The following is a 27,149-nucleotide window of genomic DNA, read 5'->3' on the forward strand; positions in this document are numbered from 1 at the left end:
GTAGAGAGGAACTCGTTTACAAGCAATACCACAAGCAGAGTGGAAAGGCAAGCCTCAGAATACCTGAAGGTGTTTCCATCAGACATGCAATAATGAATCCATATCCAGAATGCATAAATGATATCCATCCATCTATAGATCAGGAGGGATGAGACCCCCTTCCCAGAGGGGAAGCAGGGAAATTGGCAAACTATGTGAATAGGAGATTCACAGCAGAGGAAATCAGTGTGGCCAAAACAGGGAAATAAGTGAACTCATTCTGAGAAAGGAAGCTCCATCTCCCTGTGGGGTCGAACCCTTTGAAACGACAAGTTCAATAGGTCAGCACAGCTGCCGCTGGGGCTTTCCCATGGCTCTGTCCTGGGAACCGGGAAATCTGGGAAGTCAGCTCAGCTGGTCAAGAATGCGCCTGCAATGCAGGAGACTCCGGTTCAATTCCTGGGTCGGGAAGATCCGCTGGAAAAGAGAAAGGCCACCCACTCGAGTATTCTGGCCTGGAGAACTCCATGGACTCTATAGTCCATGGGGTCGCAAAGTCGGACACACTGAGTGGTTTTCACTTTCACTTTCAAGTCCAGTAACTGCTGTAGTAAGTGCCTGCTGCCCCGCCGTGTGGAGGTCAGAGTTCATGCCTGGTGACGCCCCTTCGCGCTGAGGCTGATCCTTTCTCCCTCTGCCCTGGCAGCGGGGCTGACCTTGGGGGTGACGCAGCAACCTTGGGAACAATTTGGGGTCTCTAGTGGACTCAAAGAAGCAGATATCCAGTTGTCCTTCACTTCTGAGAGGAGGTGATATGGGGCAGCTGCTCTGGGAAACAGTCCGATGGCCTCTCAGTGAAACCCAGAGCTCATGAGACCCAGCAGCTCCACTCCTGACGTGAAGACTCGGCTGCCCGCAAACACTGGTGTGAGCCTTCTGAATCACCCGTAGCGGCCAGACTGCGGGACCAGCCCCAGCATCCATCAGCCGATGACGCTTGAATCAAATGTGCTGTTTCCATATGATGGAATATTATGTGGCTGGAGAAAGGACCGAAGAAATGGCCACACCCTACAGCCTGGGTGAGCCTGCAAAGCAAGCTGACGGAAAGCAGCCGGTCGTAGACGACACGATTCCATTTTTAAGAACGTCCAGAATGGGGAAATCCACAGGGACAGAGAGTGGGTTAGCAGTTGCTCAGGGCAGGGGACTGGGGGGATTTTGAGACTTTCTGAGGTGATGAGAACAGATAAGATTGTGGTGTTGGGTGCACACATCCGTAACTGCACTAAAAACCACCGAGCTGAACATTGTAAATGAATGATTCGTACGGTATGTGAATTATACCTCAATGAACATTTAAGGAAAAAAAAAAAAACAACACACCAGGCTGCAGGCACATCACCAGGAAAACGGACAAATAAATAAGTGTGGACTCCACTCAGTGGGGAAGTCCTGGGTGGTGACATTCAGTGAGTAAAAAGTTCCAGGCATTGAAAAAAAAAGCTTTTGAAAAAAATGCAACTTAACACATTCATGGAAAAGACTTCCAACACAGTAGGTATTGAGGGAATACGTTGTTGCTGAGCCACTGAGTCGTGTCAGACTCTCTGTGACTCGCACCAGGCTCCTCTGTCCGTAGACCTTCCCAGGCAAGAATACTGGAGGGGGTTGCCGTGCCCTCCTCCAGGGGATCTTCCCGACCCAGGGATCAAACCCGCATCTTTTATGTCTCCTGCGTTGCAAGAAGGTTCTCTACCGCTGAGCCACCTGGGAAGCCCTGAGGCAATATACCTAAATGTATTAAAAGGCAAGCAACGAGCCCTTCTGCCCTTCCTCTCTCCCTCCCTCCATTTATCTTTCTATAAGTGAAAGTCGCTCAGTCGTGTCTGACTCTTTGCGACCCATGGACTATACGGTCCATGGAATTCTCCAGGTCGGAATACTGGAGTGGGCAGCCTTTCCCTTCTCCAGGGGATCTTCCCAGCCCAGGTCTCCCACACTGCAGACAGATTCTTCAGCAGCTGAGTCACCAGGAAAGCCGTGTCTTTCTATAGTGATAAGTCATTTTCCATTTCACCTCCTCCCATCTCCTCCATCAAAAGACTAAAAAGAATAGATTTTCAGGAGCCTCCTGTTGGATTCTGTCAAGAAACATCACAGGAAGCACTAGCATGACTTTGAAAATCAAGGCTCTGCAGTCACGATGCTGCTGGTGGTTCTGGCTGAAGCCGCCTGAACTGTGGCCTCCTGCGGGTCCCAGGCCTGGCAGCTCTGGTCTGATCCGGTGGGGCCCCGGATGACGGGGGAGTCGGGGGCTTCAGGAGCCCCTCATTCTCCCCCTTTCTCTCCGTGGGCAGGTTTTGCCCTGGTTTCCCTCCCTCAGTGCCTGTCTTCCCAACACCCTCTTGTCCCTGTGGGGGTTTCTCGCCTGGAATGGGGCTTCAGACGCTGTTCCAGCAATTGTCCACCTCCCTCGGGGCAAGGTAGCTCTGAGCAGCCCCTTGAGTCAAAAGCCTGTTGTGCAGAGGAGGGAGCTCTGGGTGGGGAAGGCAGGGTGCCAGGGGCCAGCCAGGCTGGGCGACCTGACCATCAGCCTGCGGCCTCAGGCAGAGCCTTCTCCTGGGCCCTGTGTCCTGAGGCTCAGGGAGGATCTGGCCGCAGGATCTCGGGGTCTGCACTGACAGCTCCCATAGGCCATGGCTGTGCTCGTTGGAGCCACGTGGCGCCCCAGCTAGCTTCCTTTGCCCCCGGAGATAATCCCTCCTCTGTCTACCCCCGGGTATGTGGGGGGCTGGGGTGCAGGACCCTTGTCCTGGGTTTGATGTAAGGTGGGCGCCAACCCACCTCCACATCACCCCAAGGAACGGAGTGAGGATGGGACAAGTGCCAGGGTCCTGACGGCCCTGGACAGCCTGTCTCCAGAACCCAGCGCTTGCTTGCATTCTGTGACGTTATTGATGCCCTAGAGCAGCTGGGAGCCCAAGGGGATCACCTGGCCAACCTGAGGCCCAAGGAGTGTGTTTAGTCTGTTTGATTGAACTTTAAATAGAAACTGCCTCTCTCTCCTGAGTCCAGATATTTAATCTATGGCTATGTTTCTTTTGTGGCCTGTTGTTCAGCTGCTAAGTCCCTGCAGTTGTCCATTGAGTCGGTGATGCTATCTGACCATCTCATTCTCTGCCACCTTCTTCTCCTTTTGCCTTCAATCTTTCTCAGCATCAGGGAAAGATATTTCTTTTGTAGAACCCTAAATAAAGATCCAAAATTACTGCAGATGGTGACTGCAGCCATGAAATTAAAAGACACTTATTCCTTGGAAGGAAAGTTATGACCAACCTAGATAGCATATTCAAAAGCAGAGACATCACTTTGCCAACAAAGGTCCATCTAGTCAAGGCTATGGTTTTTCCAGTGGTCATGTATGGTTGTGAGAGTTGGACTGTGAAGAAGGTTGAGCGCCGAAGAATTGATGCTTTTGAACTGTGGTGTTGGAGAAGACTCTTGAGAGTCCCTTGGACTGCAAGGAGATCCAACCAGTCCATTCTGAAGGAGATCAGCCCTGGGATTTCTTTGGAAGGAATGATGCTAAAGCTGAAACTCCAGTACTTTGGCCACCCCATGCGAAGAGTTGACTCATTGGAAAAGACTCTGATGCTGGGAGGGATTGGGGGCAGGAGGAGAAGGGGACGACAGAGGATGAGATGGCTGGATGGCATCACCGATTTGATGGACGTGAGTCTGAGTGAACTCTGGGAGTTGGTGATGGACAGGGAGGTCTGGCGTGCTGTGATTCATGGGGTCGCAAAGAGTTGGACACGACTGAGCGACTGATCTGAACTGAAATGAACTGAGATAAAGATCAACTTTAGAAGCCAAAGGTGATCAATTGAGGTTGATGTTTTAAACATCTGCCCTAAAGCAACAGAGCTGATGGTCACCGGGTTACTTTGCTTTAATGCTTTCATTGATTCCGTGCCTGATTTTGACACAGATGCAAAATGGGTCGTGGACTATTGGAAGGCTTCATTAAGAACTGCATGCTTTTTAAGAAAAAAGGTTTTGAAATGTTAGGATGTAGGAAACTCATAAAGCATTTTGGCCAAACAGAATGAACAAACAACCATCTGGAGGCTTTATTCACGCAAAGGAAGCCCAGGAGGAGAGGCAAAGATGATTGAGAAACAGAAGCGTCCCTGGGATGACTGTCATGGTGTCATCCTCTACGTGCAACGTCAAGGTGACCGAGACAACCGTGTTTGTAGGTTAAAAGGTAAGTTTGGAAGGTGGTGAAGCTGATGCTCCAATACTTTGGCCACTTCGTGCCAAGAGCTGACTCGCAGCAAAAGACCCTGATGCTGGGAAAGACTGAGGGAAAAGGGGAGAGGGGGTGTGCGGCAGAGGATGGGATGGCTGGATGGCATCGCTGACACAACGGACATGAATTTGAGCAAACTCTGGGGGACAGTGGAGGCCGGGAGCCTGGTGTGCTGCAGTGCGTGGGGTCGCAGAGAGTCGGACACGATCCAGTGACTGAACACCATCAACGACGAAGAAGAGGGAAAAGCTCACCGAGAGGGAAACGCGAGCGTCCGTAAAAACGACCTCACTGAGCACGACAGACCGCATTTCCTGAGGGACAAACAGAAAGAGCTAGACTGTTCCTAAAAGAGGAACAGGAGCGAGGGACCCTTCAGCCAGGCGTGTCCCGGTGGCACTCTGCACCTGGCCTGGCACGTGGGTGTTCATTCAACGAGCCGCCATCAGCAGGGAGGAGGGACGCTCAGAGGGTGAGGGTCCACACGGGGCTCCTCCAGAGCTTCTGCAAGACGAGGAGATGCCGAGGACACCTGTCGGGGCCTCCGCCTGGCCTGGGTTTCCTACGACCGAGGCCTCGGAGCCGGCAGGCGTCTGCAGCCACCTAGTCCGTGTATCCCAAATGCGGGTGACGTTTCCCAGGTCACGGGCAGCAAGCTGAACGAGGACAGCACACCCAGGTCTTCACAAAGCTCATTCACCCTGTGCTCAGCAGCGTCCTTTATTCTGTGGGCACGAGACAGAGGCGGCATTAACTCGTGTTTCAAAGTGGGCAACTGCTGGGTTCTGAATGTTTTAAGATGTTACCCATTGATGACATTCCCACACCTGGCAGGCCCTAGGCTGAGCGTGAGCACCGTGAGGCTGGAGAAGGGGGTGGTGCTCCGGGGATAGGAGGATGCTGAGGGCAGAGCCAGGGCGCAGGCATCTCTGGGCAGAGCTGGGATCCTGGCATCTCTGGGCACAGCCCTGGCTCCTCCTTGGCTCCTCATTCTCCCCTGAGGAGTGAGGCCCAGGAGCCCCAGAAGGAGTTAGGGCTCCAGCTGTGCTGTATACCCCTTGGGGGCAGTCAGCACTGCTAACAGGCGGGGGCCTCCCTGAGAGGAGCCCCAGGCAGGACCCTCCTCACGCTCTGGCTTCTCTCTCGCAGCTTCCACTGCTGAGGACGAGCTCTGCGGCCTCGGGCTCCGCAGCACTTAGGATGGAGGCCAGCAGTTTAAGAGGCTGGCCAGAGAGGTGGCCGGCGGTGGACAGATGGGTGCCCTTCCCTCGAATTAATGAGATGGGCCAGTCTGGCTGTGGGAGACGTCTGAATAAACGAGCCGGTGTCAGAGCGGCTGTCTGGCTGGGATACAGGCCGGGGGTTTTGGAAAGGTGTGTGTCGGTTATTGGAAGTCGTCTCCTGGAGATCCTTAAAGGACCAGGCAAACCAAACAGGGTGGACTCACTTCCTGCTTCTGTGCAAACAGTCAAGAGAGGTTTTGAGAGAGTGTCAATGTTTTCTCAGACTCGCCAAGGGCTGCTTGGCAGCGGTACTGCTGACATGAGTTGCCCGTGAGGAGCGGTTTGTTCAGAAAAGGCCCCAGGTTTGCAAAGCAGAATCAGCGCCGCCCAATGAGGGAGCCTTTGTAGTTTGGTTTTTCTTGAAAGATAGAGGCTCTAAGTCAATTAGGCTTCAAATTTATCTTTCTTCTGAGTATCAGAATTTAAGTCATGCCTTTCTCTCAGAGCTTCACTGCATTACAAAGATTTTTATACAAAAATGTTCACTGTTGTTAGTCATACTCAGAGCTCAGTCATGTATGACTCCTGTGACCCTGTGGACCGTGGCCCACCAGGCTCCTCGGACCATGGGGTTTCCCAGGCAAGAATCCTGGAGTGGCTGCCATTTTCTCCTCCAGGGGATCCTCTGGACCCAGGGCTGGAGCCAGCATCTCTCATGTCTCCTGCAATGGCAGGCGGGTTCTTTACCACTGCGTCTCCACTGTGTACTATCTATTTAGCATTTAAAATTTTTATTGGAGTATAGTTGCTTTAGAATGCTGTCTTATTTTCTTAATATATGTACTGTAGTATTTTATTTGACTCAAGATGTTTGGTACTGCTGCTAAGTCACTTCCGTCGTGTCTGACTCTGTGCGACCCCATAGACGGCAGCCCACCAGGCTCCCCTGTCCCTGGGATTCTCCAGGCAAGAACACTGGAGTGGGTTGCCATTTCCTTCTCCAATGCATGAAAGTGAAAGTGAAAGTGAAGTCGCTCAGTCGCGTCTGACTTTTATCGACCCCATGGACTGCAGCCCACCAGGCTCCTCCGCCGTGGGATTTTCCAGGCAAGAGTACTGGAGCGGGGTGCCATTGCTTTCTCCTCAAGATGTTTGCACGTTTATAATTTTTCAGTTGTAGAGATATTTTATGTATCTTCTCATTTTGATTAAAAACCACATTGCTGTTTTTGTAGCTCTCATTGCAAGTCTCTGTGTGAATTCAATGGTGATTTCTTTTGTTATATCCTCCAACTCATTTATTCTTCTTCCAGCATGGTTTATTTAGTTATCAAATCAATCCTTCAGCAAAAAAAAAAAAAAGAAAAGAATAAAGGTTGTAGGCGATGAGAATCACAGTAGAGCCTCAGGGTTAAAGGCCACGGCTTTGGAACGAGAAGCAGGTCCTTGGAAGGGAAGGATGAGGAGTTTGGGGTTAAGGGTGAAACTGGGGTGCACAGGATGGATGCACAGCAAGGCCCTACTGAGTAGCACAGGCAGCTCTGTTCACCGCCCTGTGACAAGCCGCAGTGGAATGCGAAGAAGAATACATATGCATAACTGAGTCACTTTGTCGCACAGCAGAAATGAACACAGCACTGTGAATCAGCGATGCTTCGATGAAATAATAATAAAGAAACACATCCTTTAGGGGTGGGGGCTCACCTGTGAGAGGGAGCAGCAGGCTGTCAAGAGGGGGTTGCTAGGAGCCCCCATGAGGCTCATAATGGGACCTGGGGCCCAGAAGTGGGAGCTGAGGTCACGGTCCTGCTGGTGTGGCTGTCTTCTTCTGCGTGAGCGGGTGGAGGTGGGAGCTGAGGTCACGGTCCTGCTGGTGTGGCTGTTTTCTTCTGCGTGAGCGGGTGGGGGTGGCAGTTCATTAAATACCGGAGTTCTTGGGCCTCTGTCCACTTAGATTCCGAAGCCCGAGATGAGGCGGGCAGGGGAATGAATTTAGACATCAGGCTACTTGGAATCATGGTCAAAGAATGCCCGAGAGTCCAGTGAAATTGTCTTTTCGGCTGCTTGCCCCAGTGGGGAGAGCTCGCCTGTGTCTGGGGAGTGGGGAGCCCGTTAAGATGTGCCTCCTGCATCCGGAGTTGAAATCCATACCCGCCCTCCTGAGCATCTTCCCTGCCACCCCTCAGGTCCCGTTCGTTCCCCTCCCCTCCTCCCCCTGAGGCTGCTGTAACAGTTGACAAGCGGAGGGGCTCTAAATAACACACATGTACCCTTTCATGGTCCTGGAGGCCCAAAGTCGAAAACCGTCTCACTGAGCTAAGACCCAGATGGCCCAGAAGGCCTGGCTCCTCCTGGAGGCCCTGGGGTGACTGGCTCCTTGCTTTTCCACCTCCCTTGGCTCATGGTCCCCCTTCCATCTTTAAACCCCTCCCTCCAACCTCTGCTCCTGGACTGAGTCTCCTTCTCTGATCTCCTGCCTCCTTCCTTTAAGGAATTCTCATGGTGACACTGGGCCCGCCTGGACCATCTGGGTGACCCCACCGTCCTGGTCAGATCTGCACCATCAGGCGGCCTTCACAGGCTCCCGGCACGTGCGGACGTGAGCGTTGGACTGTGAGGAAGGCTGAGCACTGAAGAATCGATGCTTTTGAACTGTGGTGCTGGAGAAGACTCTTGAGACTCCCTTGGACTGCAAGGAGATCCAACCAGTCCATCCTAAAGGAAATCGACCCTGATTATTCATTGGAAGAACTGATGCTGAAGCTGAAACTACAATACTTTGGCCACCTGATGCGAAGAGCCGATTCACTGGAAAAGACCCTGATGCTGGGAAAGATTGAAGGTGGAAGGAGAAGGGGACGACAGAGGACGAGATGGTTGGATGGCATCACCGACTCAGTAGACATGAATTTGAGCAGACTCCAGGCGGTGGTGAAGGACAGAGGAGCCAGGTGTGCTGCAGTCCCTGGGGTTGCAAAGAGTCGGACACGACTGAGCGACTGAACAAGAATGACTGACGCGTGGGGCCACATGGGTAAATCTGAAAACGTTACATTGAGTGAAAGAAGCCAGGCGCCGGAAGCCACCCCCGTGTGATGCTGCTTCTACGAACTCTTGAGAGTAGATACATTACAGGGACAGGACGCAGGCTGGCGGCTGCCGGGGTGAAGAGAGCGTGGGCTTAACAGACGGGTTTACTTGGGAGCAGTGGAGACGTCGGGGAACCAGAGGTGGCGTTTGCACAGCTCTGTGGACGGACTGGCTGCCCTGGGATTGTTCACTGTGAAATGCCTAATTTTATGATGTGTGCAATTCACTCCATCAATTACTTTGGTAAAAACCACAGTCAAGTACCTGCCAAAACGGCTCAAAACCGGCAAAGCATGTGTTGATGAAAACATGGAGCAACTGGAACGCTCACACATGAAAACACACAGACCGGCGATTTAGCGACTCTGCTCCTCGTACCTGCCCAGTGGAAGTGTGCACACAGGTGTGACCAAATGCCTGTGTAAGGGTGTCCATCCCAGCTGCTTTGTGGTCGCTCCAAGCTGGAAAACCCACATCCATCAGGAGTAGGACAGGTCCACGCAGGGCCGTACTCCACCAGAGAATACTGTACAGCCACATGGGCCCGTTTAGCTGAAACTCTCGAGTAGAATGCAGAGGGAAAGAACTTTAGGCAGACGTGAAAACAAGCATGGACTTCCCTGGTGGCTGAGTGGTGAAGATTCTGCCTGCCAAGCAGGAGACCCGGCTTCCATCTGCGGGTCAGGAAGATCCCCTGGAGAAGGGAATGGCAACTCACTCCAGAGTTCTTGCCTGGAGAATCCCATGGACAGAGGAGCCTGGTGGGCTACAGTCCATGGGATTACACAGAGTCAAACACAACTCAGTGACTAAAAAATAACAATAACCACAACAATAAACACACCCACTTGTATCGCGATTCCGCTCGTCTGTAGGTTGACGCAGGCATGTTTTATCCCATCGCATTTCAAGTTGGAACAGTGGGGCCCCGTGGGTGCGGGTGAGGGACTACTTTGGGGGGTGGGGGAGGGTGCTGAGACCCTCATGATGCCTTTTGCGGTAGGGCCAGTAGAAGCAAGGAGACAATCACAGAACAACCTTCAGTGAGAGCAGAAGCAAGGCGAGAATTGAGAGCTCGGAGCAGCACCAGCTCCTGTCCATTCAGCTCATTCACTGGTTCAGCAAACACCCTCAGAGTGACCAGGACCCATCAGATCGTATCAGGTACCCAGGAAAGACCCAGGAAACCATACGACGCTGTTCTCCTGAAGCCACTTGTCTGGTGGGCAGCTATCCGGGCGAGCGATGACAACATGTGTGATGACTGTCTTCAAGCAAACAGCGCAAGAGCGCACAGACGGGGTAGAAAGCGCCAGGTCTTCTCTAAGCGCCCACTGGTTGGGTGTTTCACAGGGTCTTCCAGGCCCACGATTGCCCTCTGAGGTCGTGTCCTGGCACCCCCTGACCAGGAGAGGGCAGGGGGAGGACACGCCTCTCTGGAGGGGTGGGTGGGGCCTGGCCAGTGGGTCTCAGGGGCTCCTCCGTGCTTCAAGCCCAAGGCCATGATGACTCTCCTGCTTGTGGGACCCCAGTACCTCTCGGGTCCTCCCCTCCTTTGCTGGGCACGTAAGCTGGCCTCGTCCTGGGCAGTGAGGTGAGGCAGAATCCAGGCCAGCTGGAATCTTGCCTGGTGTTGCCCTGGGGCGAGGGGGGCTCCAACAGCTGCCTCTGGCCCATGGCCATGCGTAGCCCCAGAGGCACCACCCACCTCCAGCCTGTCTTCCTGCCCTCTAGGAGGACGGTGATGGCGCTGGCGTGGGCGGGCTGTCAGCTGAGCTGGAACGTGGGTGAGGGGCCAGAGGTGGGCAGAGGTGGGCAGCCGTGCCCGGCCCGCGTGAGTGCCATCATCCAGCTCCAGGGGACCGGGCCGCTGGTCGCCGTAGGGAGCAGGCGCTGGGGGGCCTGCTGCGGAAAGGCTGCCTGACTAGAGCTCAGACGTGGGCGCCTTATTTCACCAGGAGCCCAAGAGGCCCTGCATGGTGGCTTCCGACGGGCATCGCCTTGCTTCCCATGTGGCATCTCGGCATATGAAGCTCCCCTGGGAAGTGAGGGGTGAGGGGCCCACCTGAACGGCATGGCCCAGGAGGTGGGGGACATGACCCTGCCTCCCAGCTCACCGGCCGGCTCTCCTCCACACCAGACTCTAGTTTTCTCCACTCCCTGCCTAAGAGCCGCCTGGGGTCGCAGGCCCGTGGGATGAGGGGCTCAGGCCCCCAGCCTGTGCCTCCTGCCTCCTTTCTGCACACCCTCGCTGGGCGCCCCCAGGCTCCCGGCAGAGCCCCCTCATGCCCCTCCCTAGCCTGCCTGTCCCGCTCACGCTCCTGGCGCCAGACCCCTCCCAAGACGCCCCGGGCTGTCTCCCCGCTGCCCTGAGCAGGCCTTGCCCTCGGCTCTGCTCTGCTGTGGCCGCCTTGAGAACGTCCCCAGTTGCTGAACAACGGCCCCGCAGCAGGGATTTGCAATGGACCCCGTGGGTTCCACAGCCAGCCCTGCGGGGCAGACAGCTTTCCTCCTGACCTGGATGCCCCCAGCATCGCAGGGCACAGAGGATGCCTGCTGATGGTATCGCCTCTCTCAAGACCCAGGACAATGCCTGTGTCCAAGGGCAGGGGGCGGGCCAGCCCCCAAACGATGCTGTGTCCTTCCGGGGCTTCTCCTGACGGCCACCCGCCCCTGAGAGGCCTGCGCTGTGCACACATCGGGGCTCTGTCTGCAGGACTCCAGTGGGTGCTGCAGGACCCTTGAGCCGATTCCTCGCCCCCCACCCCGCACCTGGCTGGACGCTGGGCTTCCGGGGAAGTGATGGAGGCACGCAGTAGGTGTGCAACCAACGTCCCTCTGCATGGTCACACCCTTCCCTAACCGGAAGCCCGATGAGGGCACTGGCCAGCCCCTGACCTCTGGCCACGCTGGCCTTGCCGCCTCACCTGGGGCCTCGCTGGGCCCAGCAGTGGGGTCGAGACAACATCCAGTCGGACTCTAAGGACCAAGTCCCAGGCCTGGCCCTCCACCACACAGCCTCCTCTTTCTGGACCTCAGTTTTCCTCCCTAAAAAACGGGGGATCAGACAGAGTGCTCTCTCTGACAGTTGTCTTTCCTAGGAAAAGAGAGCTGACCTGCCCGGGAGCCTTCCTGGTGAAGAGCCCCGGCCCGGGACAGGCCCTGAGGCCTTGGAGTTGCCTGCGGTCTCCCTGTCTCCTCCACTAGATGCTCTTTGCCCATTTTGGAGGTGCCAGGCACTCCCTAGGTGTCCAGGCACCTGGGCTGGGAGAGAGACAAGCAGATACAATGGTCAACACAGGAGGGGGGCTGGGGAGGATTGGCAGGGCAGGAGTGGGGCTGGGGGGTAGGAGGGGAGCAGTGGGGCAGAGCAGGAGCCTGGGCTGAGGAGGCTGGGCTGTGGGGCCCAGAGGGCTGTCCCCTGAGAAGCCCTGGAGGTCAGAAAAGGCAGGATGAGCCACAGGAGCCTGGAGAGGCTCTGCGCATGGGAGATGGGGGGCGCGGGCAGGGCTGATGGCCAGGTCGGCCAGGCTGGAGTGCGGCCGGGCTTCTGGGAGCAGGGCCTGCCGGGGCACACGTGCACAGGTTCTTCTGGGAGCAGGGCCAGGCCAGGGCGGGGCCTGGGGAGGCGAGGCTGAAGGAGACACGTGCTCTCCGGGTGGTGTGGGGGCCTCGGATTTGGGCAGGGGCTCGAGGGGGCGGCTCAGATGCTGGCTGGAGGGAGGGCCGGGGTGGTCAGTCTGGAGCCGGGAGGCAGGCGGGCTGGAAACCAGAATCCAGGACCGACGCTGTTATGAGAGGGCAGCTGGGGGCCATGGAGGCGTCTGGGGGTGGTGCGGACTGGGGCGGTGGGGATGGGCTGACCTTGAGAGTTGGGTGATAAGGAAGACAGAGGGTGGTTCACAGAGACGGAGCCCGTGGGAGAAGAGATCTGGGACCTGGACAAGGCCAGGGGCGCGGGGGCACATGGAGCGGTGGGGCAGGGCTCAGGAGACGGGCTGGAGGCCAGCGGAGATGGGCACCCATCACCTGTGCTGCCCTCGGGGGGTCAGAGCAGAAGACCACCCAGGACCAGCCCCTGAGTGTGTCCCAGGAGACTCCAGGAGCAGAAGGCCCCCGAACTCCAGGGGAGGCCATGCCAAGGCCTGGGAGTAGCCAGCTGTGTTGAGTGCTCTGGAAAAGACCACAAACCCCTGACCAGAGATGCGTCCATCTGTCTGTATAAATCACGTGTAAAAGTCTGGATCCTACGATGCTTTGGCATCTTGGGGTCCTTGCTGGCTTGGGAGAGACTGTCTGTCCCTCCCCAAAGGGAAGCATATTCCTAGAGACAGCAAACAAGTCCTGCACACGGGCCTTTCACATCCAGACCAACAGTCCAGAGCCCACCCTCAACGCCCACCTGCTTCTTCAACCCTCACACAAGCCAGGGTCCCCAGGCCCTAAGTCCCCAGCCAGATAACTCGACGACCAGGGGTACTTGGGTTCCAGAGCCCACTGGAATTACTCAAACCTGCTAGAGCTGAACCTACCTCGCCAGATCCCTGCACAGAAACCCCAGTGGAGCTTCCGGCCCACGCTCTCCCCTCCCTCCTGGGGCTGGCCGACCCTGGGGCTTCCCTGTGTAGCCCTGCGTGGCCTTGTGTGGCTCCTCCCCTTGAAAACCACTTCGACGTCTTTGATCACCGGCCTTCTCAGCCGGTCACCTCTATAGATGAAGTCCGGGTGCCAGGGTGAAATGCAGCCCACTTCTCCCCTCCTGGGTGGGTAAGCTGCATTGCTTCCTGCCTGGGTCCTCACGGACGCCCAGCCCAGCGCTTCCAGCCGGGTGAGCACTTGAAGGAAGCAGATGACGTCCTCGGTGTGAACACGCTGTCTCTCCAACCTCCCTCTGTCTCCCGCCTCCACCCCTGTGGGGGGCCAGACACTTACTGCATCTTTTCTGGTTTTTTCCTTAGTCTTTTGGCCAAAATATGCCCCAGGATAATGAAATCTATGTACAGTAGCCGTATTCAGTCTGGTGGCTTCTGGAATGAATTAGCCACAGGAGAATTTCCGAGCAATTTTTTTTTTCCCCTATGTAGGGCAAGCCACAGGCAGGACCAGAGGACCCAGAGCCGTCCACGGAGCCCAGCCCACCATGCGTGTGGCCACAGGGTAATCAGCCCCGCAGAGCCTCTGTGACCCGGGCGGCAGGGAGCCGGCCCCAGGGCGCCGCGTTCCTGTCCCTCTAGCTGTGTCCCCCACCCGCTGAAGGACCCAGGACCTGGGAGCGGGTCATTCACATCTGCGCCTCAATCAGGCCCCGCAAGACGCCGGGCCGGTGGTGGCCCCGGCCGCTCATCTGTGGACGCCTGTTCGAACAGACTTGGGTTCCTAGAACAAACAGAACTTCCTTCATTTTGGATGTTCCCTAATTTAAGCTGCCCCCGGTCACGGGCCGCGCGTCCCGCCTTTGTCTGCGGCCGCCGCCCCGCCCCCACCCGGGGCCCCTTTGGCGGGAGGAGCCGCGGCTTTGGCCGCAGTGAGCTGGGCTGCGGCCTCCCTGGACCCGGGTGTAACGAGAGCCCACAGCTGCTCTGACTCACTCTGCAAACATCCTCTGCCTGCAGCCCCGCCGCCCTCTCCCGCGGCCAGCGGGCCCTGGTGGCTCCCACGCCAGGACCCCAGGGTCTCCCGACGGGGACCGCGCTGGGCCCCCGGCTCTGGAGTGGAAGCCCCTCCTGGACCCTGAGGCCCGCCCGGGGAGACCGCCTCTGCCAGGGGTTCTTGGGACAGACACGGGTTGGTTCTGTCTGCTCTCAGGGCCGGGGGAGGCCTGGCGGGAGTGGACGTCCCGTTCAAGTGAAGTTGCCTCGGCTTCCTGCTCCGCTCACGCCCCGGGGCTGTGCCCCCTCCCCTCCCCCAGGCTGGCCCCTGCTCGGGGTACCACCACCCGAGACCCCCACCCTGCAGCCCTGCTTCCCCTCCGCGCCGACCCGCGCCAGCGCCGTGATCCCTGCCTGCCGTCTGCTGTCCTGAGCTCAGGCCCCACCCTCCACCCACGCCCGGAGCACCGCAGGCCCTGATCATTGTCAGAGGAACAAGGGGCCAGACCCGACTGCGCTCACCCGCCAGCATCTCCCGCAACTGTTTCCTCTGCCCCGCTCCAGGGGAGAGGGCCTCCTGGGCAGGGACCCTCCCTCTCTCCCTCCTCCCCTCTCCCCTTCAGTCCTGCCTTTCCCCCTCTGTCTGACCACCTCTCTCTTCTTGCGCCGATTTCCCGGGGGCTCAGCATCATGCCTGACACATAAAGCAGGCTCCATCAGCAAGTGTAAATGGCCACACGAGTGGAGGGGCCTTGCAGGAGCCCCTGCAGGGACTCAGTCCTGCCTTCAGCAGATAGACAAGCATCTCCAGAGTGCCAGACACACCAGTGGGGTGCTGGAGCCCACGCCAGGGGTGCCCTGTCCAGTCTGCCTGGGCGTCCCCGGCTCTGTCCTGGGAGGGCCGGTCAGGGTGGGGGGCCCACGCGAACCCTCACAGCCAGTCTGCCCTGTGAACGGCTCCCTGGGGCCACCCTCCAGGCCAAGTGCTGACTGCAGGCTCCTTCTGTGCTCGGGGCAGGAGCTGGGCATGAGGGCTCTGGAGCCGGGGCATCCTTTGCTACTGGGATCCAGGGTAGGAGGCTATGTAAGTCGGGGGCTGCAGTGCCGGGAGGCTGTGTGCACCCCCTCCGCTCCCAACACTTCAGAAGGACGCTCCCCACACAGGGCTGGGCACAGAGGGACGTTCCCCCCCAACCCCCACAGGAGGCTTGAAGGGGTCATCCGCCTTGTCCAGCCAGGTGGCCACAGAGACCTCATCGCTGGGACCACGAGGGGTTCCTGCAAGGGCTGGAAGGATGTCGGGGCACAGAGGGGCCGGAGGAGATCCAGGCCGGGCTTCAACCCTCCAGTTGCCCGGCGTGGCCGTCGGCAGTCACAGGGACGCCTCTGTGGACGGAGGATGGGCAAGGCCTATCTCGGCGGGCGCTCCGTGCAGGACCCCGGCACCCATCACCCCCTGCCTTCTTGTGAGAGGCCCTGCCCGGCCCCCGGAAACACGTGCTTCAGCCCATGCACCCAGGATGGTCGGGTCTCGTGGATCAGCTCATCGAGGCCCTGCCCCGGTCACCAAACGCTGAGCATGCCCAGGACACTCACCTGAGTCCCCATTGCCCCCGACCCAGCCAGAGACTCTCGGAAGGGGAGGCGCGTTGCTGCCAGAACACTGCAGTCTGGGGCGAGAGCAAGCTCCCAGCTCTCCTCCCTGGGAGCCCGATCACTCTCTCATCATCCTGAGCTCGGCTTCAATGCTGCTTTCCAAGAAGCCTTTCCTCAGCCCCGCCAGTGGGCTTGTCGCACACCCGGGGGTACCTTCCCTCCGCCGTGTGAACCACTGCTCTGTCCGGAGCCCACTGGGTGCCCTGCACGGAGGGCCCCGAGGACCGCCTTTGTGCGGAGGGACAACCTGTCGAGGTGTCTATCCCCACAGAGGGGACCCCTGGGGCCCTGGCCCTAAGTGAGGCCACCGGGGTCCTGCAGTGGAGGTGGGGCAGGCGGGGATGGAGCCCACCCCTGCCACGGCCACAGGCCGGCCCCTTGACCCTGGCCGAGCGGCGGGTCCTCTCTGGGTCTCGTGCCACCCTCCATCAGCAGGGTGACGTCAGGCCCTCCAGTTGTGGATCTGCTTGGGGAGGTGCCGGGGGCCCAGCGATCAGTCACACAGCGGCCTCGGCGTTTGGGCGAGGTGATAACGGTTCAGAATCGGTTGACTCCGGTGACGACCAGCTTCCTTGATAATCCAGGAGGGGAGGGCCTGACTCACCAGGGCAGAGCGGAGGCTTCCTTGAGGGGCGGAGACCCTGCCCCTGAGCGCCCAGCTCTGCCGCGCCCTCCCCCACACTGGCAGTCTGCCTGGTGGGCTTCGCACCTGCCCAGCAGTCCTCAAAGCCCATGGGCCAGAGCCTGCAGGTAAGTCCATTCCATCTCCTGCTAGTCTGCATCTCTGCTTGACGCTGACCAATACGAGGTTTAAGGAGCCCACAGGTCTAAGCGTCCAGCTCTGACTCTGCATGTGGAGGGCGCTGGCTGAGAGCCGGGCCTGGTGACCCATCAGGTCTGCATCGCAGGAGGCTGGTGGCAGGGAGCTCAGGATCGCGAGCAGTGACGCTGGCCCACGGAGTCACCCGGGGGCCCTTCGCTTCACTGTGAAGTGGCCTCCCTCTCTGGCACCTCAGGCCCCAGCTCTCAGGCCTCAGAGGCTGCAGAGCCCAGGGCCAGTCTCTGGCCTCGGAGCTAGACACGCCCAAAGTTCTGAATTTGAAGGTCTAACTGTGGTCTGGCCTCACAGTCCCAGTGCTGCCCACCTGCAACTCGAGGGCAGCAAAGCCTACCGAGGGCCTCACAGAGAGGACAGGGTCAGGTCCTGAACCTGAGTGGGCGGAGTCATTCCGGGCCCATGTCCCGGCGCAGGCAGGGCTTCTCCAGGCCTGCTGGGCTCCTGCCACTCTTCACTGCTTTCACATTCTCCTGCATCACCTGTTTGTTAAAGGAGGCCCCACCAGCAGGGGGAGAGCCCCAAATGCAGGGTTTAAAGTGGCCGGTGGGCGCGAGGCTGGGCTCACCACCGATGGTGTGCAGGTTGAGCACCACAACCTCAGGGCTCTGTCCACAACCAGGATGTGACCTGCGCCCCCGGGGTTGTGCAGTGGCAGTCTGCGCCAACACCATTTCCATCCGGGGCACCGCGTATCATGGGCTGAACATTTGTGTCCCTCCAATTCCACAGGCTGAAGCCCTAACCCCTACCCCACGGAGATGGTATTGGGTGTGGGGTATTTGGGAGGTGATGAGACTTAGCTGAGGTCCTAGGGGTGGGGCCCCCAGGCTGAGATTGGTGTCCTCACTAGAAGAGGAGGAGAGACCAGAGCTCACCCTCTACGTCGTCTGGGCGGTAAGTGACCCAGGGAGACGGTGGCCGTCCACGAGCCAGAAGCAGAGTCCTCACCAGGAGACAGGTCTGTGGGCATCTCAATCGCAGACGCCCAGCCTCCAGACGCAGAGGAGACAGATGTCTGTTGCTGGAACCGCCCAGGCTGCGGTTTTTGTTCCAACAGCCGAGTTGGCTACTAGGATGGTCATGAGTGACCCCCGTCCTGCCTACTCCTTGTCTCTGCCTCCGCGGCTGGAAGATGCTGCACACTGAGCAGCAGCCTTGACCCTTCCCCTGGTGGCTAAGATTTAAAGGAAACATTGCAGACGAAGAATCAGGAGACGGGACAGGCCGGGGCTGTGTGCCAGTCACTCTCCACTCGTGCCTTGGTTTCCCCTGGAGATTCTCACCCATGGCCACTCCTAGGGCCAAAGCTCCATCTGTAACACTGGGCGGGGGGGGGGGCGGGGGGCGGTGCGCTGGGAGACAGCCTGCAGCTGGCGCTCGGCCCAGCGCAGCTCCTGCTGCTCTGGGACTTCCCGGGCATCCCGGGCCCTCCACCTCTCACGCTGGTCTCGCTCGGGGGGTAGGGTGGGGCAGACCCCGACACACTCCCTCCGCCCACCCACCGCGAGGACCCAGCCTGTCCTCGGAGCCCCGAGACTTCTTCCCCTTTCTCTTCCTTTTCCTATCTCACCTGAAATTCCTTTGTGCCTCTGTCAAGATGAAAACCTGTAGTCATATTCCCTCCCTTCTTTCTCCCATCTTCAGACTTTTCTGCCTTGAAAACCTATTCAAACAAAACTGAGATGGAAAGGAATGGACGCTTTTCTAGCCTTTAGTGCTGTCTGAGCCCGGCCTCCCTGTGCCCGCCCTCTTGTAACGAGCAAACACGCCATACACGCCTCTCAACCCCCAAGCGCTGGGGGTTCCCGACAGCCCCGTGGGGCTCTGACGATTCTTTGGTTAGAAAAGCTGAGTCCAGGGCTAGACACTTGCATTCACACTGCCTAAAGACACGTAGGCTCTCTGCTGCTCCATGCCAGAGGCGCTCCCTGCGGACAGGAGCGGCCAATGCGCTCTCGCGGGTCCACCGCCGCCGCTCCGAGTCACGGCCCACGCGGGAGGTGAGCTGCCGCGGGTCCCCACCAGGCCCACCCGGAGCGCAGCGCTTGAACACGGAGGCCTGGAAGGGGAAGGTGGTTCCGTCGCCTGTGCCAGGCCGGCCACTGAGCCGGGCCTGTGATTGTCATTAGCGTGCCGTCGCCAGCGGCCACGGCCAGCTTGTTAGCAGGGCTGCTGGATGGGAGAGACTGGCTGTCCCGGAGCGAGGAGGGTGCGGGGCTCCCGGAGGTGCACACCCCTAGCTGGTCCTAGCGGGGTCTGGGGGCTCTGCTCCATGGGGAACGGGGCCCCCAGGTGCAACTCGTCCTGTCCTGTTCCCATGGGAAAGAGAGGGTGATTCTTCTCTCAATCGCCTAAAACATGTGGACTGTTCAGCTACAAGCTGGCTGCTTAGGATCCAAGTTACATCATCTGTGATTGTCTGGCTTGAGACAGAGGAGGAGACAGACAGACACAGAGAGAGACAGACGGAGGGACAGAGAGATACAGAGATAGACGCAGAGACAGAGACACAGAGACAGAGAGAGACGCAGAGACAGAGAGACAGAGACAGAGAGATACAGAGATAGACGCAGAGAGAGAGATACAGAGACAGACAGAGACACAGAGATACAGAGATAGACGCAGAGACAGAGAGATACAGAGATAGACGCAGAGACAGAGAGACAGAGACAGAGAGATACAGAGATAGATGCAGAGACAGAGAGATATAGAGACAGAGAGAGACGCAGAGACAGAGAGACAGAGAGATACAGAGATAGATGCAGAGACAGAGAGATACAGAGTGCAAAACGGGGGAGGGAGACACAAAGAGATGCAGAGACACAGAGATAGATGCAGAGACAGAGACACAGAGACAGAGAGAGACAGAGACAGAGAGATACAGAGACAGAGACTCAGAGACACAGAGAGACAGAGACACAGAGACACAGAGATACAGAGATAGACGCAGACACAGAGATACAGAGATAGACGCAGAGACAGAGAGATAGAGATAGAAGCATAGACAGAGATACAGAGTGCGAAACGGGGGAAGGAGACACAGAGATGCAGAGACACAGAGACAGAGAGAGAGACACAGAGATCCAGACTTCGGTACAGAGAGACCCAGAGTCGGAGACAAGGAGTCGCAGACACAGACGCACAGCGAGAGGCAGAGGCGGGGAGGCCAGCAGAGTCGCAGCGGGAACAGGAGCCTTGGGGCTGGCAGCCCCCGCCAGGCCGGCCAAGACGCGCCTTCCTTCCTGGGGCTTTTCCAACAGGAGCTCTGTCACATCTCCAGCTTCAGCTAAAAACAAGTTGATTCTGAACGATCAAGCGGAACCAGGGCTTTAGAAAATTAGACAACTCCGTCTTTGCCAGGTTGGAGCAGGCTTCCTCTCCAAGCGAGCCCGCTGGAGATCCCCGCTCAGAGCAGCGTCTCTGACCCACAGGGGCTGCAGGGAGGCCTGAGGACGGAGCTCGCAGGGGGTCGGGCCGTCACTAAGAGCCACCGTGGGGCTGGCCCAGCCTCGCCGTCCGGGTCCTACCTGCCCAGGCTGCCCTCAAGCCCACCTGCCCCAGACGCCCTGTCCCTCTCCTCCTGGCCTCCAGGTGGGGGAAGCCCCACCCCATTGCCAGGCTTTTCCAGGTTCCGACCAGTGTTAACTGGGGTGGACTCTGCCTGGGAATCTGGCCTTGCTCGCCATCTCTGGACAGGCATGGCAGATATTTCAGTATTCACCAGCATCCAGCCCCCTCCAGGCCTGGGTGGGGGGAGGCTGGTCATTTCTCCATGGAACAGCTAAAGGGCTGGTGTCTGGGTTGCTGAAAGTGAGTGTCAAGAGGTACATGTCGCCTGCAGGAGAAACACTCCCCTTTTTCTTTTAAACCATGAAGATAGTGGGAGATGTTTGTTACTCAGCATAACCGAGCCCATGCTAACACACACAGGAAGGAAATATTCCCTCCTCACTGAAAAGGACTGAGGTGTCCTTAGGGAGGTGACATGATGGCTCAAGATCACAGACCCAACTTGTGGCAGAACAAAGTCAAGACCCAAGTCTGGCCTTTGACCCAAAGCAGGAGCCTGGGGGCTGAGGGGAGGGGGCATCTGGGCTGACATGCCCCTCATTTCTCTTGGGAATTACTCAAGGTCCCTTCTTATGATTCCATCCTCATAGGATGAGGAAAAAGGTTTGTGTACGAAGCAGCAGAAGCCAAGACGGTCTTAAGCTTTTTCTGCAGCATGAAATGCCAACCGAACCACCATCCTAGTGAACTTGAAAGACACTGGATTTCACGCGCAGCTGTTGTAACCCCGTGCGGTAGCAACAGGAAGGCGTCTTCCTGTAGACAGCAGGCCCTTCTTGAGGATCTCCCTGAAGGGTGCCCTCCAGCTGTGCATGGGGGCCAGAAGCGGAGCCCCACTGAGGGGAGGTCATGGGGTGGGCAGGGCAGTGAAAAATTCCTTCCAGATAAATCCTTGCACATTTGGTTATAAAGCTGAAAAATGCATACCTGTCTCTGGAGGTCTTTAAGGAACAGACGGAAGAGTGCATTTCTAGAATAGTTGCGTGTATTGTGCCATGCTTTGGGACCTGCTGGGGTGAGGGGGGTGGCGGTGAGTCTGTTCCTTGTTTGGGCCTCAGTTTTTCTGTTTCTAGAAGAAAAACGTAACAGTCATCTCTCGAAGGCTACCTTAGTCCACGGCTAGATTATTGGACACAGTTGACGGTTTGGTAAGGAGACTCTCCCATCCCCCATCCTGGTCTCTCACCAACATTCCGAACATTTTGGGTGATAATTCACTATGGGGTTTTATGTGATTGCTTAAGGAACGTCCTTATCCATGGAGTTCCAGGACACTCCAAGACATCATTTGAGGCTCCTCAGAGAGTCGTAGAACCTGGGGTCAACAGCCACGCTTGTGGTCTGAGATAGTGAAAGGGCTGAATCCAGTTTCTGGGAAGGTTGACCTGTGACTAAGGCCTGTCCAGAGCTTGCCAGCCCTCGTTGCCACCCCCAGATGGAGCAGAAAGTGACTCGGCCCCGGGAGCCTCTGGAACAGCCCCCCACAGCCCACCCCCACGGTGGGCTAGCCCCAAGCCCCTGTCGGTTTGATTCTGTGGCTTTTCCAAACCCAAGGCATGATTCATGTCCCAGGGCAACTCATGGAATTTTTGAGAGCAGAGTGCCGAGGAGTCTGTGCTTCCGAGAGGCTCCCCTGCTCCCACCTTCAGCAGTGGCTGGAGAAGGAAGCTGGGAAAACACGCACCGCATTCTTCCTGCATGAAGCACCGTCCCCATCGGGGAGGACGCGATGGCTGAGAGCCTGGGTGACTCCCGGCGTCTCCGCTGGCGCTTTGTAAATTCACTCAGGCTGATTTTATTTGACAAGCCCAGTAGTTATCTGAACCCACAGGACAGCTCACAGTCCATAATGCTGCCATTTGCTGGCAAAACCCGTGGGTTATCTCTTCTTCCCGTTGCTGTTGTTTTTCTTCTCAGAACAAGAGGATGCCAGCTGGAGTGGAGGTGGGAGGTCCATCCCCTGTCCTAACTGAGGACCACGGCCATCCCCTGGCCAGGCAGTCTCCCGGTAGGACCCTTGGAGCTCCCGTACAGCAGAGGGTACAGCAGAGCTGGCGGAGAGATGAATAAACCTGTCTAGTTAATTGCTGTTTGATTTCCCCATGCCAATGAGAACAGGCTGTTTTCTGCTGAGCTTTTATCTGGAGTGGGTCTCACTCCTGCCCTGGAGCAGAGTGATGAGAAAAGCCCCAGAGGAGCAGCGGTCTCTCTGGGCCTCTGAGCCTTCGGGGGAGCGACAAGGCCGCCTTTGTGCTGCCCACAAAGGGCCGCAGGAGAAGGACCCGCCAGAAGGAGGGGGTAGCCCATGGGAACTCGTGCAGACACTGGGGTCTGCCACGTGGGACACGGTCGGGGTGTGTGGGCACTTTCCCTACACCTAAATAGTTCCTCGGGCCTCCCAGGGGGCTCGGTGGTAAAGAATCCGCCTGCCAGTGCAGGAGACTCGGGAGATGCCAGTTCCATCTCTGGGTCAGGAAGATCCCTTGGAGAAGGAAATGGCAACCCATTCCAGCATTCTTGCCTAGGAAATCCCATGGACAGAGGAGCCTGGTGGGCTACAGTCCACAGGGTCTCCAAGAGCCGACCAAGTATACTGAGCACAAATAGTCCCCCGACTCTGATGTTTTCCATCCAACCATTCATTCATTTATAGGCTTTATTTTTTAACTCTGGAAAAATGTCCACTCAGTCGTCTGCACCAGGTCTTCCTCGGCACTCGGGACCGTCCATCTTCCTGGCGGCAGGAGGGATCTTTATTTGTGCCACGAGAACTCTTAGTGCAGGATTTGGGATCTAGTTCCCTGACCAGGGATCAAACCCAGGCCTTCTCCATTGGGAGCATGGCACCTTAGCCACTGGATCACCAGGGAAGTCCCTAAGCTTCATTTGTAAAAGCGGTTTTAGGTTCACTGCAAAGTTAAGTTGAAGTGCAGAGGATTGTCACACACCCCTCTTGCCCCCACACACTCCACTGCAACCCTGCCCACCCTCACCTCCTCCCACCAGAGCTGTGACGAATGATGGGCCGCCGGAAGTGTCGATGTCACCGAAAGTTCACGGTTGCTACTGAAGGCACTCTTGGTGTTGGGCGTCCGTGGATTTGGACAAATAGATACCGAAACGTGTTCATCCTACGGTTTCACACAGAGTAACTTCACTGAATGCATTCACTCTGAGAATCCTGACAGTCCTCTGGGCTCGCTCCATCTGTCCCCTCTTCACCCCGATCTTCCTTTTTCACTGTCTCCGTAGTTTTGCCTTTTCCAGAATGTCATGTAGCTGGGATCACACAGTGCGCAGCCTTTGCAGATTTATCTTCTTTCACTATAATGTGCGTTTAAGTTTTCGGCTTGTCTTTTTATGACTTGAGAGCTCATTCCTTTTTAGTATTCCACTGTCTGTATGGACCACTGTTGATTTATCCATTCACCTTCTGAAGAACATCTTGGCTGCTCCTAAGTTTCAATAATTATGAATAAAGCTCCTGTAAAGGCCTGTAAAGTCAAAGCTGTGGTTTTCCCAGTAGTCACGTATGGATGTGAGAGTTGGACCATACAGAAGCCTGAGCATTCAAAGAACTGATACTTTTGAGTTCTGGTGTTGGAGAAGACTCTTGAGACTCCCTTGGACTGCAAGGAGATCAAACAAGTCAATCCTAAAGGAAATCAACCCTGAATATTCATTGGAAGGATTGATGCTGAAGCTGAAACTCCAATACTTTGGCCCCCTGATGTGAAGAGTCAACTCACTGGAAAAGACTCTGAAGCCAGGAAAGATTAAAGGCAAAAGGAGAAGGGAACGACAGACGATGAGATGGTTGGATAGCACCACTGACTCAATGGATGTGAATTTTGAGCAAAATCAGGGAGATAGTGGAGGACAGAGGAGCCTGGCGTGCTGCAGTCCAAGCAGTTGCAAAGAGTCAGACACGACTTAGTGACTGAACAACAAAAACTGCTATAAACATCCATATGCAGTTTTCAGGGTGGATATGTTTTCATTCATTTGTATAAATATCAAGGAGCATGATTGCCAGATGATATGGTGAGAGTGTGTGGTGTTCTCTGGAAACAAAATACTGCCTTCCATGGTGGCTGCACCATTTCGCCTTCCCACCAGCCGTGAATGAGCTCCCGCTGCTCCGTATCCTCCCAGCGTGTCGTGGGGTCTGTGTTCTTAACCTTTCGTGTGCTAACAGGTGTGTGGTGGAGCCTCAGCTCACTGTTGATTTAACTTGCATTTCCCTAATGACGTGGTCAAGAAGCAAGTTAGAACCCTGTATGGAAACGATGGTTCAAGACTGAGAAAGGAGCCCGACAGGGCTGTCTGCTGCCACCGTGTTTGTTTAACCTCTGTGCTGAGCGCATCATGAGAAATGCCGGGGTGGATGAGTTACAAGCTGGCATCAAGATAGGCAGGAGAAACACCAACTACCTCAGATATGCGGATGATACCACTCTGATGGCAGAAAGCGAAGAGGAACTAAAGAGCCTCTTGATGAGGGTGCGGGAGGAGAGTGAAAGAGCTGGCTTAAAACTAAATATTAAAAAACACTAAGATCATGGCATCTGGCCCCATTGCTTCATGGAAAATAGAAGGGGCAAAGGTGGAAGCAGTGACAGATCTCCTCTTCTTGGGCTCTAAAATCACTGCGGACGGTGACTGCAGCCATGAAATCAGAAGATTGCTCCGTGACAAGAAGGCGATGGCAAACCTAGACAGCGTGCTGAAAAGCAGAGATGTGACTCTGCTGACAAAGGTCCATATAGTCAAGGCTGTGGTCTTCCCGAGGGTCATATACGGCTGTGATAGCCGGATAGTCAAGAAAGCAGAATGCCGAAGAATCGATGCCTTCAAACTGCGGTGCTGGAGAAGACCCCTGAAAGTTCCCTTGGACAGCAGGGAGATCAAACCAGTCAATCTTAAGGGAAATCAACCCTGAATACTTATTGGAAGGACTGATGCTGAAGCTGAAGCTCCAGTACTTTGGCCACCTGATGCGAACAGCTGACCCATTAGAAAACTCCCCGATGCTGGGTAAGATTGAGGGCAGAAGGAGAAGAGGGCATCAGAGGATGAGATAGCTGGATGGCATCACCAATGCAATGGACGTGAACTTGGGCAAACTGCAGGAGTTGGCGATGGACAGGGAGGCCTGGCGTGCTGCAGTCCGTGGGGTCGCAAAGAGTCGGACATGACTGGGTGACTGAACAACAGCAATGACATATGAGGTTGAGCATCTTTCATGCACTTACTTTTATCAGATGTATCTTTGCAAATATTTTCTCCAAGTCTATGACCTGTCTTCTTGTTCTTGATATTCTTTTTGGCAGAGCAGGTTTTTAATTTTAATAAAGTCCAACTTATCAATTCTTCCTTGCATCAGTTATGATTTGGTATCGTATCTAAAAAGTCAGAGGAGGCTGGCATGCTGCTGCTCTTGAAACCACAAAGATTCAGACATGAATTAGTGACTGAGTAGCAACAACAGTAATAAGTCATCACCAAGGTCATCTAGGTTTTCTCTTATGGTCTCTTCCATGGGTTTTGTAATTTTGCATTTTATATTTAAGTCTGTAATCCATTTGAGTTCATTTTTGTGAAGGTCTGTATTTAGATTTTTTCTTTTTTTTGCACATGGCTGTCTAGTTATTCCAGAACCATTTATCGAAAGGCTATCTGTGTCTCCTCTGTTGCTTTGAGTCTTTAAACAAAGCCTTATTTTTAATATTTGATTCATCATGTGTCATATTCTTTGGACCTGCCATAATGTATTTATCCAGTTTCTATGTTGGATGTTGATTTTGTGTTTTTGTATCATTTCGTTAGTAACTGTCACTGTATCACGCGCTTAACCCAGGGTCTCCGCTAAGTCGGTCTTGGAGTACTTTTGTAGCCCTTGATACACTGTCCTCAGAAATCTCAATTCAATTTGCTGTCAAGACAGGAAAGGCTCATCCACCCTAAACTTGCCAGCACTGAGGATTACCCTTGAACAAGCCTTGATGAGTTGGAAGCTATACTGTTTCAATGTATCCTCCTTCGGTTACTAGTTAACTTGAATGTTTAGTTCAAAAGTTTATTGAGCTTTTTTGTGTGTGTTGATTTTCTGTTCATGTCATGACTTTGTAACCGTTTTTCAAAGGCAAGGAGCATGAATCTTTGTCTCATGTGTTTCCACAAGTTTCTCCAGTTTGCCTTGGCCTTTACTATGATTCATCATGTTTTTTTGCTTTTTTATTAATGGAGGTTTAAATATATTTTTTATGTTTTTTTCCCTTTGCTTTTTACCCTTACCTATGTCTTTCCTACCTGCAATTTGCGTAAATATTGTCCTTTGCTTTTAATGTTGTTTTATGTTTTCACTTTTTACATTTGACTCTGATTCATCTGGACTCTGTTTTGGCATAAGATGGAACTCTAGCTGACTGTTTTTCTAAATGATTAATCGATTATCCAACTCTTGGCTAGGTTTTAAATTTTATTTTGCTTGTTCATTTCTGGCTGTTCTGGGTCTCCGTTGCGGCGCTCGGGTTTCTCGGGGTGGTGGCTTCGCCCGTCGTGGCACACAGGCTCCAGGGCACCTGGGCTTCAGTGGCTGTGGCTCGCGGGCTCCGTAACTGGGACGCGAGGGCTCTCGAGCCTGGGCTCAGCAGCTGTGGCTCCCAGGCTTAGCTGCTCCACAGCCTGTGGGATCTTCAGGACCAAGGACTGAACCCGTGTCTCCTGCCTTGGCCGGAGGATTCTTTACCACTGAGCTACCGGGGAAGCCTTGACTAATATTTTAGTGTTTATTTACTCATTTCCGGCTGTGTCGGGTCTTGGTCATATCATGTGGGATCTTGCACTGTGGTGTGTGGCCTTTCTCGTGTGGTGTGTGGACTCGA

Source organism: Bos taurus, chromosome 11 (assembly GCF_002263795.3).
Source record: "Bos taurus isolate L1 Dominette 01449 registration number 42190680 breed Hereford chromosome 11, ARS-UCD2.0, whole genome shotgun sequence".
NCBI classification, from domain to species: domain Eukaryota; kingdom Metazoa; phylum Chordata; class Mammalia; order Artiodactyla; family Bovidae; genus Bos; species Bos taurus.